This window comes from Neofelis nebulosa, chromosome 4 (genome assembly GCF_028018385.1).
Source record: "Neofelis nebulosa isolate mNeoNeb1 chromosome 4, mNeoNeb1.pri, whole genome shotgun sequence".
Lineage (NCBI taxonomy): Eukaryota > Metazoa > Chordata > Mammalia > Carnivora > Felidae > Neofelis > Neofelis nebulosa.
Window position 1 is genome coordinate 136,088,486 of NC_080785.1, and position 21,067 is coordinate 136,109,552.

Consider the following 21,067-nt stretch of genomic DNA (forward strand, 5'->3'; position numbering starts at 1 on the left):
TTCTTACGTTATTTCATAAGCTAGAATCTCCAAAACATTGTTGAAAAAAATAACTTTCTTTTCTTGATTTTGGTTCCAAAAGAAATGCTTTGTGTTTTGTTTTGTTTTGTTTTGTTTTGTTTTGTTTTGTTTTGTTTTGGGAGAGAGAGCATGCGCAAGCAGGGGAGAGGGGCAGAGAGAGAAGGAGGGAGAGAGAGAGAGAGAGAGAGAGAGAGAAAATCTTAGCAGGCTCCACGCTTAGCACAGAGCCTGACACAGGGCTCAGTCCCACAACCCTGGGATCATGACCTGAGCCACAATGAAGAGTCGGACGTTCAACCGAGCCACCCTGACATCCCTAAAAGAAATGTTTTTTAACATTTCAACTTTGAGTCTGATATTCAGTTAAAGGTTTATGCAGATATTGTGGGGGTTTTGTTGTGTGTGTGTGTGTGTGTGTGTGTGTGTTTCTTTTTAATTAAGAAAGTTGTTGGGGCGCCTGGGTGGCTCAGTCGGTTAAGCGTCCGACTTCAGCTCAGGTCACGATCTCACGGTCCGTGAGTTCGAGCCCCGCGTCGGGCTCTGGGCTGATGGCTCAGAGCCTGGAGCCTGCTTCCCATTCTGTGTCTCCCTCTCTCTCTGCCCCTCCCCCATTCTGCTCTGTCTCTCTCTGTCTCAAAAATAAATAAAAACGTTAAAAAAAAATTTATAATTAAGAAAGTTGCCTTCTAGTCTTAAAATTTACCATGAATTTTTACCATAAATGTTTGCTGAATTTTATTTAATGCTTTTTAACCGGGTGAATTTATTTCCTATGTTTTGTTGACTTAGTGATTTAGTACACTTTCCAAGGGTGAACCAAACTTGCTCTCCTTCTTGATTGAGATACGTTATTTCTTTTTATATGTTGACAGATTTTGTTTCCTTAGATTCCGCTTAGAATTGTGTTTATGATCCTCAGTGCATTTGGGTATTACTTTTCTTCTCTCACACTGTTTTTGTCTAATTTTGGTGTCTGGGTTTTACAAGCCTCGTAAAAATGAGTTTTGGGGTGGTCTCTCTTTCCCTGTTTTTGAAGAGATCCCGTATGAGTGGATGTGTTAGGGGAAAAGACCTTTTTTTTTTTTGAGAGAGAGAGAGAGAAAGAAGTTGCCCACGCACATGCACACGCAAGCGAGGGAGGGGCAGAGGGAGATTGAGAGAGAATCGTAAGCAGGTTTCACGTTCGGCACAGAGCCTGACATGGGGCTCGATTCCATGACCATGATATCATTACCTGAGCCAAAGTCAACAATCAGATGTTTACCCGACTGAGCCACCCAAATGCCCAGGGAAGAAGACTTTTTATTTTTATTTTTTATTTTTTTTAAATTTTTTTAACGTTTATTTATTTTTGAGACAGAGAGAGACACAGCATGAACGGGGGAGGGGCAGAGAGAGAGGGAGACACAGAATGGGAAGCAGGCTCCAGGCTCTGACCCATCAGCCCAGAGCCCGACGCGGGGCTCGAACTCGCGGACCGCGAGATCGTGACCTGAGCTGAAGTCGGACGCTTAACCGACTGAACCACCTAGGTACCCCGGGAGAAGACTTTTTAACTGAATCAACCTCTTTGATGATGTTAGGATACGATAGATTACAAAAATGGCCACAATCCTTCATTCTTCTCTATATCTATGACCTGTCACCAAACAGAAAGTACCTATATCCTCACCTTTAGAATCTGGGCTGGCCTTTGTGTGAGCTTCTTGGCCAACAGAATACAGTTCTTCTACCGTACTGTTTTCAAACACAGGTGGTAGAGGCCTTTTGCACGTCTGCTCGCTCTCTCAGAACCCTGCCCAACCCCATGAACAAGCTCAGCCAAGCCTGTCAGAGGATGAGGGGCCATGTGGAGGGCAGTTCCGATGTCTCAATGGAGGCCACACCACACCATCCTGCCGCCAGCTGCCCTTAAAACATGTGTGAGAGAGAGTTCAACCTCAATTGGTAGCCGTACCTACCCAATCTGCAGCTGGCCAAAGACGTATGAGTAAGCCTAGCCAAGACCACAGGAACAACTCAGCTAACCCATGGACTTCTGAACAATAACACGTACTTATTTAAGTCACGGAGCGGTAGGGCGGTTTGTAGATTACTCATGCGTGGCACCAGTCACATTTTTTTGTTTCTTGAGTCCATTTGGGTAATTTATACTTTTCTAAGAACACATCCATCTCACCTGAACTTTTTACAATTTATTGACATGAAATTATTCACACAAGTCTCCTATTTTCATTTTTTCTTGCATTCATCATTTCCCCCCTTATAATTGTTTTGTTTGGGTCTTCTTTTTATTTTATCCATCTCGTAAGAGACTCTCAGTTATATCACTTTAATAAGTCAACCAGTATCTGTGTGTGGCCATCCTCTCTATTGTATATCTGTGTTACCATTCATTAGTGTCTGTCTTTTTGTTATTATGTCCCTCACTCAACTTTCTCTGGCTTTTTTCTGTTTTTGTTTGTTTGTGTTGTTTTTTCTAAGGTGTGTGTTAGTTCATCTGTTTGCAGCCTTTCCTATTTTTAAATAGAATCATCGAAGGCTGCAAAGATGTCATAAAGAGGTACAAAGAACACTTCAGCTGCATCGTACAAGTTTCACATGCAGTGTTTTCATTATCAGTCCGCTTGAATGCCCCTTGTCTTTTCTTCTTTGACATATGCACCATTGAGAAGTGGGCTTTTAATATCTAAATGAATGAAGGGCTACACTTTTGTTATTAACCGCTAACTTTACTTTTTTTTTTAAGTTTATTTATTTTAAGAGAGAGAGAAAGTGCAAGTCAGGGAGGGGCAGAGAGAGGAAGAGAGAGAGAATCCCAAGCAGGCTCTGCACTGTCAGTGTAGAGCCTGATGCAGGGCTCTATCTCGCAGACCATGGCATCATGACCCGAGCCGAAATCAGACCCTGAGTCACCCAGGCGTCCCAGCTTTTTTTTTTTTTTTTTTTTTTTAATATAAGTAGACTCCATGCCCGGTGTGGAGCCCAATGCCGGGAACAAACTCACGACCCTGAGATCAAGACCTGAACTGAGAACAAGCGTTGGACACGTAACTAACGGAGCCACCCGGATGCCCTGTGGCTTTACTTTTCGTAGACAGTGCTGCATCCAACTTGCAGTGACACACAAGATGTGATTGTTAGAGATTCAGGAATTTTTCAAACCTATTGTTAACACATTGATAGCCTGAAATCAGCTGTAGTGGGAATATCTATACGACAGAAATCTGGAAACATTACAAAGCAGGGCCCCTCCCCCGCTCCCCCCCCCCCACACACACACACACACACAAAGGTAGTTTACTAGCATGCTATTGTCCGTATGATACCAACAGCTTGGAATGTGTTGATACTTGCTCTGGGCCCCAGCACACAGCCAAATGTTACATATGTTGCCTGTATGCGCACAAAGAAGGGCTTCTTCTAGTCGCTAGTAATAATACTCTGCGCGTTCACCAGAGTAGTCTCCGCTATTCTATATGCATGTTTGAAATTCCTTTATTATATTTTTTATTTCTACTATCTACCTTTATCAGTCATTGATTAAGAAGTTTTGGGGTGCCTGGATGGCTCAGTTGGTTGAGCGTCTGACTTCGGCTCCGGTCGTGATCTCACGGCTTGTGAGTTCCAGCCCCGTATCAGGCTCTGCGCTGACAGCTCGGAGGCTGGAGCCCATTTCGGATTCTGTGTCTCCCCCTCGCTCTCTGCCCCTCCCCGACTCGTGCACCATGCGCGCGCGCGCTCTCTCTCTCTCTCTCTCTCTCAAAAATAAGTAAATATAAAAAAATTTAATTAAAAATTTTTTAATTAAAAAAAAAGGTTTGGGGCGCCTGGGTGGCGCAGTCGGTTAAGCGTCCGACTTCAGGCAGGTCACGATCTCGCGGTCTGTGAGTTCGAGCCCCGCGTCGGGCTCCGGGCTGATGGCTCGGAGCCTGGAGCCTGTTTCCGATTCTGTGTCTCCCTCTCTCTCTGCCCCTCCCCCGTTCATGCTCTGTCTCTCTCTGTCCCAAAAATAAATAAAAAACATTGAAAAAAAAATTTAAAAAAAAAAAAAAAAAAAAAGGTTTTACTCCCTGGGGCGCCTGGGTGGCTCAGTCAGTTAAGCCTTGACTGTTGGTTTCCACTCTGGTTATGATCTCATGGTTTCGTGAGTTCGAGCCCCAACATCAAGCTGTGCACTGGAAGTACTGGAACCTACTTGGGATTCTCTCTCTCTCCCTCTGTCTCTGCTCCTACCCCATTGCACTGTCTCTGTCTCTTTCAAAATGAATGAACTTAAAAGAATTTTTTTTTTAAGTTTTTACTCACTGTAGTAGGGGACTTATTCATTTATCTTTGTGGTCTTGAACCTCTTACTTTAGATATTTTGAAGTGATATTATTGGGAACATAAGTTTAGAATTCTTGTTTCTTTCTTATGAATTGAAACTTTTGTCAAAATATAGTGACCCTCTTTATCCCTGGAAGCGTTATTTCTATAAGTACGGGCTCCCATATTTCTTTAGGTTAGTCACCCTTTCATTTTCAATCTTTTTGTATTGCTGGACTGTTTTGATGTCACCTAATAAGGTCTGATTTCTTCCTGAAATGTTCAGTTTCTTTTTTATTTGATTGTGACTACTGATATATTTGGGCATATTCCTATGATCTTTTAAGCTTTCAGTTGAACACATTCCACTTCAAATGGGGGCGGGGGTGGGGGGGAACTTTCTTAATCACATCTTGTCCTCTCCACCAGCTTGGGAATTTTATTTTGTTTCTCCTCTCATTTATGGTAACTTTGTTTCCTAATGTTGTAGTGGTTTTGATTGTGAATGTTATTTCCGGATATTTTCTGAAAATTGGGTTGAAACCAGGTTGTGTTTCTGTACAGATTTGAGATTTTCCTTCTACCCGCCACCTTACCCCTAAAGTTCCATTTTTGGTATGAGGTCCTCTGTTAATTGTGTGGATCCAATCTGAGGTCCTCTGTTAATAGTGTGGATCCAATCCCAAACCTGCCAATTGCCTTTACCATGGGTTTATGATAAGGAATTCTCAAGGAATTCTCTTTTTTCTTCACCCAAAGGTTGAGTCAGACATTATACCCCCAGTGTCCTCCATGGCGAGGGTTTGGTGTTTTTTGTTTTGTTTTGTTTTGTTTTGTTTTGTTTTGTTTTGTTTTTATAGTTCACTCACTAGGACTGTTGACCTTTTGTTTCTGGATTTATGTAAAGGTTCATCAATCCAATCTTATGTCCCGCCTCTTGTCCCCGAAATGTGGCTGATTAAAACCCAGGATTTAGGCTGCTGGAGGCAAGATTTACCCTACACCAAATGCTAACTCCAGAGTTAGCTCCCCCCTGATCATTTTGCTTTCTGGTCATTTCTGGCCTCCACAGAATTCTCATCCCCTCCTGTCCAGGCAACCATGTTTTTTGTTTGTTTTTTAGTGTCTTACTATTTTTTAACAAAAACCAGAAATCCCTCCCTGATTTTTCTGTTTCTCAGTCTCTTATTTATTTCCTTTGTAACACACAATTTATCGTTATGTGTTTACCTGTTCACGTTCGGTCTTTCTCACTACAGTGTATCATGCATGACAGTGGCAGCCCGCCCTGGTCTCCTCTTTAGCTTTCTAACTTTAGCACCCAGCTGGCATGACGAGGCTCTCAGTACATTCTTATTAAACTTACCTGTAAGCGAATGAATGGATGGATGCAAGACCAGCGCGATGGGGAACTAGTATCGGGTGATAAAGAGACGGTGGGTCCTTGGAGAAGGTACTTGCTCCACACCTTACATTTGAGGGGAGTGAGAAGGCAGCTGCATGCAGCTGGTGAATCTAGTGGACGCTGAGCAGAAAGCTACATGCAGGCCGAGTATCCAGCCGCCAAATGGGAGGAATCTGTGGTCCTGCCATCAGGGTGGCAGGTGTCATAGTGAGTGCGAAAAAAAGGGTTTTACAGGCTGAGGGTGTCTAAAAATATTCACTGTCTTTACGCGATCTACATATTCCAACTTCGATGACCGTGTTGTAAAGTGTTTTCAGCTCCTTTGTCTTTTTTTTTTTTAATGTTTATTTTTTTTTTATTAAATTTTTTTTTAATTCAACGTTTTTATTCAACGTTTTTTATTTATTTTGGGGACAGAGAGAGACAGAGCATGAACGGGGGAGGGGCAGAGAGAGAGGGAGACACAGAATCGGAAGCAGGCTCCAGGCTCCGAGCCATCAGCCCAGAGCCTGACGCGGGGCTCGAACTCACGGACCGCGAGATCGTGACCTGAGCTGAAGTCGGACGCTTAACCGACTGCGCCACCCAGGCGCCCCATTTAATGTTTATTTTTGAGACAGCGCAAGTGAGGGAGGGCAGAGAGAGGGGAGAGAGGATCCGAAGAGGGCTCTGCGCTGACAGAAACGAGCCAGACACTGGGCTCCGAGTCATGAACCGTGAGACTGTGACCTGAGCTGAAATCAGAGGCTCAACCAACTGAGCCACCCAGGTGTCCCTCCTTGGGTCTTAATATACGTTTTTTTAAAGGCTTGGTGTGCTAATCGAGGTTAGCAAAGGGGCTGGAGCCCCCAAGGAAATCATGTACAACGTGAGAAGAAAGTACTGGCCGTACTGTTTACCCTCTGACCGCCCTACTCCCAGTTTCTGCGCCAACGGGTCTTACTTATTTTAAGATTAAAGCACATCACCAGTGGACATATAGTTATTGCTTTATGGTGAAATACAAACACGTAAGCCAGAGGCATCAGTGGATTCTGTCATCTTTGAAAAATGATTTATTTTTTTTTATGGGCTTTGTTTTTCACTCATGGGTAACCTGATAGCATTTCAGAGCCTGAAATCCTTCCCTAAGCTAAAATAACCTGTTGAAGGTAAGTGTAAACCAAGTCTAGGCTAGAAGAGCAGAGAATTTTTTTTTTTTTTTCTGAAAGTTCCTTAAATCTAGAGACATGTCTGGTCATACTCTTGCAATACAGAAAATAAATCATAATTGGATTCCATTGAGTTACATATGACCCTGAAATTGACTAACTGTATTACCTTAGAGAAACCTAAGGCTCATAAACTCACTGATTAATACATTCACTCTAGGCTCTGTGCCCTCGTTAGTCAGTTATGGTGCTCCTACACTAGGCCTCAGAATCCTTCTTAACACAGAACAACCAGACAAGCCTCAGTGGCATTTCTGGTTCTTCCTGAATAAAAGCATCAACACTCATTTGCCATTTTGCCAGCTAAGCAAATGCTAAATTAATCGCTTTAGGGTAAGTTGTGGATTTGTTCCCGGGTAACTTAATACTTGGCAGTTGAGGGGTTGATCTCCAAAGTTTGGTGATACTTGTTCTCCATGTTTCTCTTTCACATAAATCATCTTTTTTGTTTTTCTTTTATTCTGCCTCTATCCTACCATAGCTTATTTCCTTCTGTCTCTTTCTAGTAGTTCAGAACGCAGTCCTAGAACTCCCAGTTCTAGGAGTGCCTGGGTGGCTCAGTCAGTTAAGCATCTGACTCTTGATTTCAGCTCAGGTCATGATCTCGCATGAGATCATGGGTTGTGGGTTCAAGTCCTCTGTTGGGTTCTTCGCTGCCACCACAGAACCTGCTTGGGATCCTCTCTCTCTCTCTCTCCCCTCTCCCCCCTGCTCATGCTCTCTCTCTCTCTCTCCCTCAAAGTAAATAAAACAAAACTTAAAAAAGAAAATTCCTTTAAAAAATTAATAGTTCAAAACAAAAATAATATTATTTACAAATTAAGGTAATTCCTAACAGCAGAGAAATGTGCAATCAGGTAAATGAAATTGACTTATTTTCCATAAAATGAATTCAGTGGCTCCTGTCCCTCCTGAACATGCTGGAAGGAGATAAGTTCTATACAGCAGCAGCAAAAGTTGTGATAACAATCAGCAAGTGATTTTTTTTTTTTTTTGCCACAGTGAAGAGATTTTCCATCAGATTTCATTTGACCTTGAACACTGTGTTAGCAATGAATAATTAATGGTACTTACTACAGTGATGCCCCACTTAACTGACATTATCAGGGAATTAGATGCCCTAAATGAGTGAATTGGCCAGATAGGAAGACTTGCCCCCTTTTTGCACACACACACACACAAAAATCTTTTTTGTAACCATTTCTGGTTCTTTTGTTTTTTAAACATGTGGCAAAATTTTGTGACCTGTTGACATTCTCTGAAACATATTTATTCATTCAATAAATACTTAGTGAAGCCTAGTATGTACCAGGTACTATGCTAGACGTGGGCAATATAACATGAATGGACAGAGTCCCTGTCCTTATGAAACCTATGTTTGGGGGGAGAAGAGAGAGAAACAAGGAATCGTGCCGAAGTGCTCGGATAGGAGCAGCAAAGACTTAAGGGCCCACGTGGGGCAGCTCAGTCGGTTGAGCATTCGACTTTGGCTCAGGTCACCATCTCACGGTTCGTGAGTTCAAACCCCACATCGGGCTCGCTGCTGTCAGCCTGTTAGTGCAGAGCCCGCTTCAGATCCTCTGTCCCCCTCTCTGTGCTCTTCCCCGGCTTGCCCTCTTCCCCCCAAGAATAAATAAAAATAAAAATAAAATAAAATAAAATAAAATAAAATAAAATAAAATAAAATAAAATAAAATAAAATAAAAACTCAAGAACTACACTGGACCGAGCATCAAAACCAGTTAAACTCATAGTTGGCTAAGTTCTCCAGGACTGTTTGCCACTAACTGGCATCTGATTTCTGTGGCTTGAGTTCTTGTGATTGATCCTGGTAACTTTATCTTCTTTAAATTCGCCTATAGTTTCTTGCTGCTTGCTAAATGTGTCGTGCCGCTCCTACTATTTTTTGTACCGCAGTAAGGTGCATATGAAGTGGTGAAACTGAGGAAGGCAAATACATGGTATGTTCATTATCTATTACTGCGTAACAACTTATCGTACAGTGCGTGGGGGTCAGGAATCCAGCACGCTTAGCTGGACCCTCTACTTCAGGCTGTCTGGCATGGCCGTATACCCTCGAGGCCTCCAGCCAGGCTGGGGTCTCATCTGAAGGCAGGACTCCGTTCCTCAAGGAATGTTGGACAGAGAGCATCAGTTTCTTGCCAGCTCTTGTCTGGAGGCCACTCTCCGTTCCTCGTTACGTGAGCCTCTCCAAAAAGGCAGCTTGCTTCATGAAAGCCATGGAGAGAGAGAAAGAGAGAGGGAATCTGCTAACAAGATGGAAGTCACAGTCTTTTGAAACCTAATCACAGAGGTGACATTCTTTCACTTTTTCTGTATTCTGTTGATTCCAAGCAAGTCACTAAGTCTTGCCTACACTCGACGGGAAGAATACCAAGAAGGGGATGCCTAAGGGCCACCACAGAGGCTGCTTGCCCCCGTATACCAAGCATTTTATCATCATTGTTCCCAGGGCCGTAGCAAACCTCACTAATCCGTCATGGCACTCTCAACCGCTGAGCCCCAAAGTGGCTTCCGTTGAGCCCCAAAATGGCTTCCAGATCCTGCTTAATGGAGGACTCCAAGAGGCCCATTATCAACCAGTTGGTGAGGTAAGGCCAGTTTGCTTTCTCCTCCTTAAACAATAACCATTCCAAGTACTTGTTGGGGGGGGAAATACTTAGGTCAAGAATCTGGACAGAGATGGGGGCGCCAGCTGGAAGCAGATCTACAACATGACACAACAATAGCCATCATCTGCCAAGTCAGTGGGAAGGAAGCAAAGCCTGTAGCAGAAATCAAATGATCGAGACTTGAAGGCAAATATTTCACAGTAAGGACCTTGAATTGAGAGATACCTATCCCAACATGCAAGAGCCCAAACGAGATGGGATCATATATGGTTGGACACAGGCGAGAAGAATCCAGTGTTGCCCGGTACAGGGGTTATCCCCTTGGCTACACTGAACAAGAGTCATCATCGTTTTTCTCAATGAAAAGTACCAAATTTGAACATCAGATGCCATGGCCTATCCTTATGTGTCTTCTTATGCCTGTCTCAGATTTGGGGGTTTCCCTCTCTTGTCTGTGGTAGTGTTACTCAACCTTCCTTCATCCACCCTCCCTTTGCATAAATATAAAAAAAAGCTCATTATCCAGCTGCCATGGAACTTCTCCATTCCCTTCTTTGACAGTCACTCACATATCTCTCCATGTTTTTATTAGTATTACAAAGTGAGGACCTTCTCATTCTTTTTTATTTAATGTTTATTTTTTTATTTAGGAGGAAAGAGGTCGAGTGCAAGAGGGGGGAGAGGCATAGAGAGAGAGAGAGAGAATCCCAAACAGGCTCTGTAATGTCAGCACAGAACCACGAGATTATGACCCGAGCAGAAATCAAGAGTCAAGTGCTTAACTGACTGAGCCACATTCAGAAAAACTTCAGTAATAGCACGAGTTCCTGTGTACTCTTCACTCAGACTCTTCATATTTCCCTTATTATCCTCTTCTTAAATGTTTTTAAATGTTTATTTTTGAGAGAGAGACAGAGCGTGAGCAGGGGAGGGGCAGAGAGAGAGGGAGACGCAGAATGTGAAGCAGGCTCCTGGCTCCCAGCTGTCAGCACAGAGCCCGACGCGGGGCTCGAACTCACAGACCGTGAGATCGTGACCTGAGCCAAAATCGGACGCTTAACCGACTGAGCCACCCAGGCGCCTCTCCCTTATTACCCTCTTAATATGTATACTTATATTTGTTTTCCTGAGCCATTTAAAAGTACCTTGCAGGGGCGCCTGAGTGACTCTGTCGGTTGCGTGTCCAACTTTGGCTCAGGTCATGATCTCACGGTTCTTGACTTTGAGCCCCGTGTGGGGCTCTGTGCTGACAGCTCGGAGCCTGGCGCCTACTTGGGATTCTGTGTCTCCCTCCCTCTCTGCCCGTACCCTGCTTGCGCTCCGTCTCTCTCTCTCTCTCTCAAAAATAAATAAACATTAAAAAATGTTAAAGTACCTTGCAGAGATGATACCCCATTACCCCTTAATATTCTAGCTTATGTTTCCTTACATAGCCAGAGTACAGCCATGAAACAACAATTTCTGATCTGCAGATTTCCCTAGCATTTCACGAATTATCCCAATAAGGTCCTTTACAGGTCAGCTCCAACCCCAGCCACATGTGGCATTTAGCTGTCAAATTCTCTCGCTTTCCGTGGCCGGACATTTTTGAAGAATACAGGCCAGTTACTTTGCAGAACATTCCTCAGTTTGGGTGTATCTATCTCAACGTGTTTCCCCACGATTAGATGCAGGTTTTGCTTTTTTAGACAGAACTAGCAGAAAACGCTAGTATGTTTTTCTCAGTGCATCCTCTCGGTCGGTACCCACCCATATATAGTGTCTGTCCATACGGAGCATCTCCTAGCGTCTCCATGGTAAAGTTAATTTATTTACAAGTATTTTGTATTTGGAAATTAATGAGTAATTAATCCGTGTTTTACGGAGAAACGTTTTGAGATCTTGTAGCTGCCCCGTTCCTCATCGGACTATGCCCCAGCACTTCTGGCCTCTGCTGACGATTCTCGTCTGAATCTGTTATTACTCTCCTAGCTTTGCCACGAAATTCTGTTAAGGGTGACTTTGGCATGAATGGTTTTAAAGGAATAATTTCCAGATTGTCGGCTCCCCTCTAGATGATTCTAAAACTGCTGTCTGAGACCAGGCTGGTTCTCCTTTGGTGGGGGGAGGGAGGCATAACTTCAGGGTGTCCTTCCTGCAGGACTCCACAAACACAAAGGGACGGATGCCCCAGCTGGTCCCCTCTCCAACCTCCCTTTGAGAGCTGCTTCTTGTCCCCTTTTACAAAAGAAAGGCCTACCTCTCACCCAGTCCCTGAATCTTACTGTGGTGCAGTCCCCCAGGCTACAGACAATCCGGGACTCCAAACAAAGGGGTGATTCAGAATCTAGCTGTTAGTGTTGAGAAAGTGAATGATTCTAATGATTGGGTTACAAATCCTTTTCAACTCTTTGCTTTCAACAAAATTGAAGAAGGATCTGATGGAGTTGTCAGTTAGTAGATCATTAAAAATAATTTTTGATGATAGATCGCCATATGATTTTTTGGCAAATACCCCGGAAGAGTTTAAAGAATTGAGTGATGTTGCTATAAGGAAACTCTGTCCTTTCCCACTACTTATGTGAACAAAGTTTTTCAGTGTTTGCAAGTATGACTAACGGGGGAAATAAAAGGAATAAAACTGATCCTGGACTCTATCTCTTTTGGACAATAAGAAATATTCAGGAGTTAATAGAAGGGAAAAGTCCCCTTCTCATTTCAGATATATGCTTCCAATAAAATTGTGCTTCCCATGTTTCATAATTATTTATCAAAATGTATAAGGTATTTGTTGTTTTGAGCAATGAAGTACAAATAAAAATAGTTGTAATGATAATTCAACACAGAGGAAACTTTAACATTTATAGCATCAAATTCACAGAAGATATTAAAGGTTTCAAAGCTTAACTTTGTACAGAAACCTGATCCAGAAAATTGTAACAGAAGGATCAATAAAAAAGCCTCTCAAGCGTTAAAATACGTTACGTTGTAGTAAATTCTGTGCAGGGACTGGAATGGAAACAGAAAAAAGAGCAATGTGTCAAGTCTCCATAATATTTAGCTTCTCCTGTATGAATTTAAAAGAGCGAATAACACTGATTTTATTTTACAGCGTCAACATGAAAGTGTGCTAGAAATTACCTAACGATATAACCTTATGATAAAATAGGTTAGCCTTCCATTTTAAAATGTGAGGAATAAATAGGTTTTCAAAAACTTTGTGGGAGCCGCAAGAACAATGGACGTTGGAAGAACACTGCCAAGGAAGACGCTCCCTCACAGTATTTCTCTGAGGCTTTGCCTCCTGTTTTCTAGGGCAAACCTTTTGCTTCCTGTCCGGGGTCCCTCTCCACCTTGCTTTGGGAGCCGCACTCACCCATCACACTCGCCCTACCCTCGTCCCTCTGTCGGCTCACCCCCAAAGTCAAAGACCAGCTCACCCCTTGGCGGGAAAGGCTCCCAGATCATCTCCGTAGATACTCAAATTCAAGATCGTCTCCTGAGTATTGCACTTATTATGCGTAGATCCCTAGAACACATGGCCCCTGTCTGAGTGTCCTCAAGATCTCATATCCAAAGAGGAGAAACTCACCCTGTGGCAGGTGCCCCCTGGTCACGGTTCTGTTTGAACGAGGGCCGTCTCCCTCAGGGCATGGGCACCCTATCAGGCCGGCTGCATTGTGAGTAAAGCACAGTAGAGTCCACGGCAAGAAGGAAGTCCATAGCCATCCCTAAACTGCAGCATCCTTGGTAACGTGCAAATTCCCAGCCCTGGCCCACAGGATAATCTAATTTGGTGAGTGTGGGAGAAAGCCCAGCACACCCGCTTCGGTCCCCGCCAGGTGACTGTGTTGACTTTTGTCCTGGGGCCTTACTTTGAGTGTCGCTGCCTCAGAGTTTGATCTTGCATCCCGATCTGAGCTGCTCAAATCCGTTCTTTTGTTTCTGTTCAGGTACTCGAAATTCCAAAGGGTTCACATGGAATCACAAGTCAGCTGAAGGTAAGTGAGCTGTCAATGTGCAACATTTTTATGTTTGTAGTTTATTCCAGGCTGATTATTTACATCAAATGACTCTATACATTATACTTACAATATCAATTTTAATTGGTAGTCGAATCAAGCACAAAGACAACATTAATATGTAAGTTTAATTGAATTTTTATTCTTTGTTTTTTCTTTAAGTTTATTTATCTTGAGAGAGAGAGAGATTGAGAGAGAGAGGAGAGTTGGGGAAGGGCAGAGAGAAAGAGAAAGAAAGAATCCCAGGCGGGCTCCACATTGTCATCGCAGAGCCCATGTCATGAGACTCCAGCTCATAAACCATGAGATCATGACCAGCTGAACTCAGACACTTAATCGACTGAACCACCCAGGCGCCCCTGAATTTTTAAATATTTAGGCTCCAGAAGAGATGCACGAGGGGCACCTGGGTGGCTCAGTTGGTTAAGCATCAGACTTTGTCTCAGGTCATGATCTCGCGGTTGTGAGTTTGAGCCCTGAGTCGGGCTCTGTGCTGACAGCTCAGAGCCTGGAGCCTGCTTCGGATTCTGTGTCTCCCTCTCTCTCTGCCCCTCCCCCGCTCACACTCTGTCTCCCTCTGTCTCTCAATAATAACTAAATGTTAAGAAAAAATTTTAAGCAGAGAGATACGTGAATAAGGAAAATCAATTTGCAGAAACAGAGATATAAATGATGAACATATTCTAATTGAGCCTTTCTTTTTTTTTTTTTTTTTTTTTTTTTTTTTTTAACGTTTATTTATTTTTGAGACAGAGAGAGACAGAGCATGAACGGGGGAGGGTCAGAGAGAGGGAGACACAGAATCTGAAACAGGCTCCAGGCTCTGAGCTGTCAGCACAGAGCCCGACGCGGGGCTCGAACTCACGGACCGTGAGATCATGACCTGAGCCGAAGTCAGCCGCTTAACCGACTGAGCCACCCAGGCGCCCCGAGCCTTTCTAATTAAATATAACAGTATTACATGAGAACCATGTAAGAGTATCGATGAAAATCTATGGGGAGGGTAATATCAAACAAACACTATGGATGAGGACCATGGAACTATAGCACTCTATATCATATATATAGGTCCATGGAATCTATATCCTACCCACGCAATTTGGCCATTCCTGTAAACGTAATTTAAAATTCCGTACTCTTTTAGCCAATAATGTCCTCTGTATAATTCTAGTTAAAGGAAATGCAAAGTTAAAGTCAAATTTGTTCACTCTTTAACTGTATATTAGTTAATGGTAGAACGATAGTAGCAATAGACAGAAAGGAACTAATATAAGGGATTGGGGCAGATTCCCTGGAATAATATACAGTTCTTGAAAATGTGATTGTCAAAACACATTTAATGTTACGGGACAGTGTTCGGGACAGAACATAAAGGGATTACAAATGTGTTAAACAGAGGGAAGGGAGGAGGGAGGGAGGAAGGGGGTGAGAGAGAAAGAATGAATCTAAAACACATATAGGTAAGAAAAAAAAAAAGAAGCAGCCATAATGGTGAGATTAAGGGTAACTTTTATTTTCTTTTGTACATTTTCTTTAGCTTTGAAATTCTTTGCAATAAATGCATCAGTTTTGTCATCCAAAACAGTATTGCTCTAAAAAGCATGTTAAGTAAGGATTCCAACCTCTAAACTGCTGGTTTTGAGAAAAAAAAAAAAAAAAAAAAAAAAAACAGACTTCATGGTCCTCGGGCAGTATATTTGCACCAAGGACCACAGAACTAGTCCATTCCTCTGTCCCCCAAGTCTATGGACAGCAGCTAAGGCAAGCTGGAGAATTGGAGAAGGATATTCTAGCACGTCCCTCGAGAGCCTCCTTCCTTGCCTTTATTCTGAATAATTTAAACGGAGCTGAAGGAAGCTATTCTTTTCCATGAGCTGGTTCTGAAGGGTTGAGAACCATGTAACGAGTTACTTTCATTTATCAGTATTATCACGATTAAACGGCCTCTCTTACATTATTCATTCATTCAACAAACAGTTTTGAGTGCCTGTTAGACACTCAGATAGTCACTCTGGTGGAGACGCAGTGGTAGCCATTCGTTCATCTGTTTCGTCGGCCAGTGAATCGTATTTCCTCCAGTATTTACCCCGCGTGGGATAGACCTTGCTCAAGACACTGCAGAAACGGCGGAAAACTAGATAGTACGACCCCTGCCCTCAAGGAGCTCATGCTCCAGGAGGAGAGAGAGAGACCATTGGACAAATCGCCGTAATGATAGCTTACAGTATGTGCCATGCAGGAATGCACGGTGTTGCAACAGAGGCCAACAGTGGTACCTAACCGGGTTAGGTGGTCAGGGAATACCCTGTGTCAATAAGGACCTGGAAAATAAGTAGGAGAGCCAGTCTGGCTGAGGAGGGCTGAGGAACTGTAGCTTTTTATGCCTCAGAGATTTTGAGGACCCGTGTAGTAGCAGGCGCTGTGCTGAACAGCGGGGGACGGAATGAGGGGCGAATAAGGGTTGAGCCCTGATCTCTGTGATCTCAGACACCAGAGGGTCTGGCAGATACATACACCTAAATCATCACACGGTCCACTCAGTGTGTGAGAGTCAGAGAAGTCTTCCTAGCAAAGCTGAGTCAAAAAATTAACTTTTTTCCCTTCATTGTAATTGTTTCTTTTCTTCTCTTTTATTTATTTTTGAGAGAGCGAGAGAGACAAAGCATGGGTGGGGGAGGGGCAGAGAGAGAGGGAGACACGGAATCCGAAGCAGGCTCCAGGTTCTGAGCTGTCAGCACAGAGCCCGACGCGGGGCTCAAACTCACGAACCACAAGATCATGACCTGAGCCGAAGTCAGATGCTCAACTGACCGAGCCGAGCCACCCAGGTGCCCCTGTAATTGTTTCATTTAGTGTTTAAATAGGTAAATACATTCATATGTTGGAAAATTATAAAAGTCAAAAAGGGTTCACGGTGAAAATCCTCTCTCCTAACGTCTGTCCCTTGTATATGTGCTGCCGAAGCGAGCACAGTAACGTCTGTCCCTTGTGCCCACTATCCAGTATTATTCCCTAGAGATAACCGATGTCATTGGTTTCTTCTGGATCCTTCCAGAGATGGTCTATGCTGATCCAAATACATGAGTGTGTTTGGGGTTCTTTGTTTTTCCTTTTTATTACATGATGATCTGAGCTGAATCTTTGAAGTATGGATTTTCCAGAGAAGGGGATTTGGACAATGACGGGAAGAAGAAGGCAGTGGAGGCCGAGAGAAAGCATACATCTTAACGACACAAGTTAGGTGCGTAGGACAAGCTCTTCTGTGTTGCAGACACTTTAAGTGTGAGGCAGAAAGGCAGAGGAGCCGGATGGTGGCAGAATCTGATTGCCCTGCTGCAGGGCACAGATTTAGTTTAGTTGGTAGCCGGACTCCAACCAAGACTTCCAAGTACAACCGTGTCATGTGCTAATGGGTGTTTTAGGAAGATCGTTCTAGCAGCTGGGAGAAGATCGACATCTACGAGAGCCTTGCTCACCAAACGGAAAAGTTGAGCTTCTTTCCTTCAGCCAATGTGAGCCAGGAAAGGTTTTTTGTTTTTTTTTTTTAACATTTATTCGTTTTTGAGACAGAGACAGAGCATGAATGGGGGAAGGTCAGAAAGAGAGGGAGACACAGAATCTGAAACAGGCTCCAGGCTCTGAGCTGTCAGCACAGAGCCCGACGCGGGGCTCGAACTCATGAACCACAAGATCATGACCTGAGCCGAAGTCGGACGCCCAACCGACTGAGCCACCCAGGCGCCCCAGGAAAGGTTTTTAAATAGGGTGTGGCAGTATCAGAAGTTGTGTTAGGTCTGTCAGCAGTGTGTTGTCGTTAAATGTAGCACAGTATCAGATGAGGAAGAACTGACAGAAAACCAAATAAGTGACTCTCTAACGGAACACCACTCCCAGCAGAAATACAGGCCTTTCCTCTGCTTTTTAACTTTAAGGAAGAAATCTGTATTAGTTACCTATTGCTGCATAACCAATTAGCCCAAAACTTAGTGGCTTAACACAACACACATTAATTATCTCACGGTTGGTATGGGTCAGGAATCTAAGCATGAGTCACTTGGGTCCTCTCATCAAGGTCACTCACCAGCTAGAATGAAGACATCAGTAGGGGCAACAGGTTCATCTGCAATCTTGCCTGGGGGAGAGCAGTTGGTCATGTTGTTGGCAGGTTCACTAAGGATTGTTGGGGCTTAGCCCCTTGACATCTGGGTCTCTCCCAGTGGCAGCCTGTTTCGTGAAAACTAGCAAGTCAAGAAAGCAGTAACGGAATCTGCTGGCAAGTTCGACATGTTTGTAACCTAGTCTCAGAAGTGACATTCCATCACCTCTGCCATTTCTGTTGATTAGAAGTTAAGTCACTAGGTCCAGTCCATACTCAGTCGAGGGTGGGGGATTACACAAGGCATGAATTCAAAGAGGCGGGATCATTGGGGCCCATTTAGAAACCGCCTATCAGGGGAACTTAATGAGAATTGTTCCTGTGACTGTTGGGAACCAGGACAAGGTCCGGGGGGGAGAAAGCCAGTATTGTTCCTCATCCACGATCAAGTTAGGAAATCATCGCGCTCTCCCCTGGCCTGCTGATTACCACCCTTGTTACAATCACCGCCCAGCCACCCGTCACATTTGTCCACTGGTTCTGATGACAACACACCGTCCCTTTGGAAGTTGGAGCATCTGGGAACATTTATATGCAAGCTGGGTTGGGCTCCATCTCCCTGCTGGAGTCCGACGGTTGTTCAGTTTCCTCATTGCTGCTGCTGCAGATACTTAGGACATCAACTCACTAAAGGAAACGCCTTTAACAGTGAAGACCAATTCTTAAAGCATCCCTGACTTTTCAAACAGAGTGGGCTGGTTAGTTGGGTTAAGTAGGGCTTTTTAAACCATCCTGGTAGAAAAGAGCCTGAGAGTGGGCAACTCAGGGAAAGCCCAGGGGAGCTTGGGGGCCAGAATCCGGGCAGTGTAAGCTACCATTCCAAACCAAATAGAAATAAGGAAAGAGAAATTACGACTGCTACCACTGTCTGTGTGTACGGTGCACCAGTGACCGAGGTCAGGACCGGACCTTCATTATCTCGATTTAGTTCACTAACTGGGCAGGGTCAATGCTGTTATCCCCATTTGACAGAAGGGGAAACTGAGACCCAGAGAGGTTAAGCGGTTGGCCGGCAGTCATAGCTAGGAAGTAGCAATGCCAGGATACAAACACTGTCAGTATCCCTTAAAGTGGGAACCAGCAAGAATTCATCGTTAGGAAGAGTTGTGTTTTGTCCTGAAGTACAGAAAGGCCCCATCAGCTGAGGATAATTTGGGGAGGAAGAAGAGGGAGACAGGCGTCACCTAGAATATATCAAACTTAAAATGGAAATCAAAATACAAATGTAGGGGCGCCTGGGTGGCTCAGTCGGTTAAGCGGCCGACTTCGGCTCAGGTCATGATCTTGCGGTCCGTGAGTTCAAGCCCCACGTCGGGCTCTGTGCTGACAGCTCAGAGCCTGGAGCCTGTTTCAGATTCTGTGTCTCCCTCTCTCTGACCCTCCCCATTCATGCTCTGTCTCTCTCTGTCTCAAAAATAAATAAACGTTAAAAAAAAATTTTTTTTAAATACAAATGTAAATAATGAAGGAAAAAATGCTTTTGTTAGAACGAAGTCTTCCTACAAACTATTTTAATAAAGCAGAAAAGTTTATTTTTTTTAAAGTTAGGTCAGGAATCAACCAGTTTTTTGTTTTTTGTTTTTTGGTTTTTTTTCTGTAAAGGGCCAGATGGTAAATATTTTTGGCTTTGTGGACAATAAAATCTCTCCTGTAACTACAGAAGCCTCGAGAGGTGGTATAGAAGCCGCCATGGACAGGAAGGAAATGAGTGAGTATAGCTGGTTCCAGTACAGATTTATTTACAAAATCGGGTGGCTGGCTAGCTTTGGCCATTAGGCTGTAGTTGGCCACCCTTAATTGGGTCCTAACTGTAAGGGATACTAATTCTTAGAAAAAGCAAGAATCGTGTGGGTTTTGAACATAGTGTTTCTGACAAAATGTGTGCTAACACAATACGATACCACCCCTCCCTGTGTGGTGTTAGCAGTTTTATCAAAGAGAGTCAACTGTGCAACACTAGGCCCCATTGCTTGTCTCAGGGTCTCCCACTCTCCCTTGAGAGCCAAGTAGTTTTCTTTTGAAACTCTTAACACATCATCCTTCTGGATTTTCTCTTCTTCAGGTGTAAATTTATCTAACCTTGCTAGATCCCTGTTTCCACGTAACTAAAACAGTTCTCCATCTTTCCATCAACTGTATGAAATCCTGTGGCATTTGTCAAATTTGCTGTTCACGTTCAAGTCGGTTTCATGGGGATTGTGTGTTTGCTGAGTAGGCATCCAGTGGACAGTAAGACGGGGGGGGGGGGGGGGTGGGAACCCAAATAGAGTGTGAACTGATGTGCAAAGCAGGTGCTAACCAAGGAAAGATTTGAGTAAGAACTTTGAGATAGTCTTGCCGTTGCTGGGTATTTTCCATGTTGCCGTGATCTCAGCCTCTCTTCACACCTGCCACCTGCAGGTACTCAAATAACAAATACTCAGGTAATGATGGCCTCCCCCGTACGATGTATCCACCTTTCTTACACACACATTGTTCTCTTGCGTTCAGTTTTTCTATTGCACCATCACTTACTGAGCTTCTAGTCCGTAACAAGTCACTTTACTGGTACAAATTTCCCCCTCTATCCAAACTCTTACTAGCTAAGCTCAGTCACAAAATACACGGAAATGAATTTTCCTCTAAAATCTTTGTTACCTAAAATTCGGGTGCCGAACGGTTTCAGAAAACACTATATTCCTTGCTATGGAAATTCATTGCTTTTGGTCTCATAAACCAATTCATCTTTGACGAGGAAGGGATATTTTTGGTGTTTTACCGTTTCTGCTAGCCACTGTGAAGTCTTTTACTGTCGCCTGTCTGAGAACCTAAGAGAGCGAGTAACTTACCCAAGGCTCCCTTGCCCCTCAACAGTGAAGTGAAATACAGAGTCAAATGTCATGGTTCCAGAGCCCATGATCTTTCTTCCATGTGCCTTTCACATATGGCACTCACACTGATGAAAAGCCCCTCTATTTTTCTCCCACAAAGTCAATGCTACAGATTCCTAAGTTCCTTAAGTCACACTTTAATTAATAACGATGATTTGGGGGGCGCCTGGGTGGCGCCGTCGGTTAAGCGTCCGACTTCAGCCAGGTCACGATCTCGCGGTCCGTGAGTTCGAGCCCCGCGTCAGGCTCTGGGCTGATGGCTCGGAGCCTGGAGCCTGTTTCCGATTCTGTGTCTCCCTCTCTCTCTGCCCCTCCCCCATTCATGCTCTGTCTCTCTCTGTCCCAAAAATAAATAAAAAACGTTGAAAAAAAAATTAAAAAAAAAAAATAATAACGATGATTTGGGAGCACCTGGGTGGCTCGGTCGATTAAGTGTCCTCCCCTTGATTTCAGCTCAGCAGT

At 43.8% G+C, this 21,067-nt stretch overlaps 1 long non-coding RNA gene across 1 annotated transcript in view; it reads left to right on the top strand.

Moving 5' to 3' along the window:
• Positions 1 to 21,067, top strand: part of LOC131509933 (uncharacterized) — a 108,104-nt gene that overhangs the window by 25,406 nt on the left and 61,631 nt on the right. Inside the window, exon 2 of the long non-coding RNA XR_009260795.1 lies at positions 13,511 to 13,558. This is a non-coding gene — a long non-coding RNA (uncharacterized LOC131509933). The remainder of the gene's footprint in view (positions 1 to 13,510; positions 13,559 to 21,067) is intronic.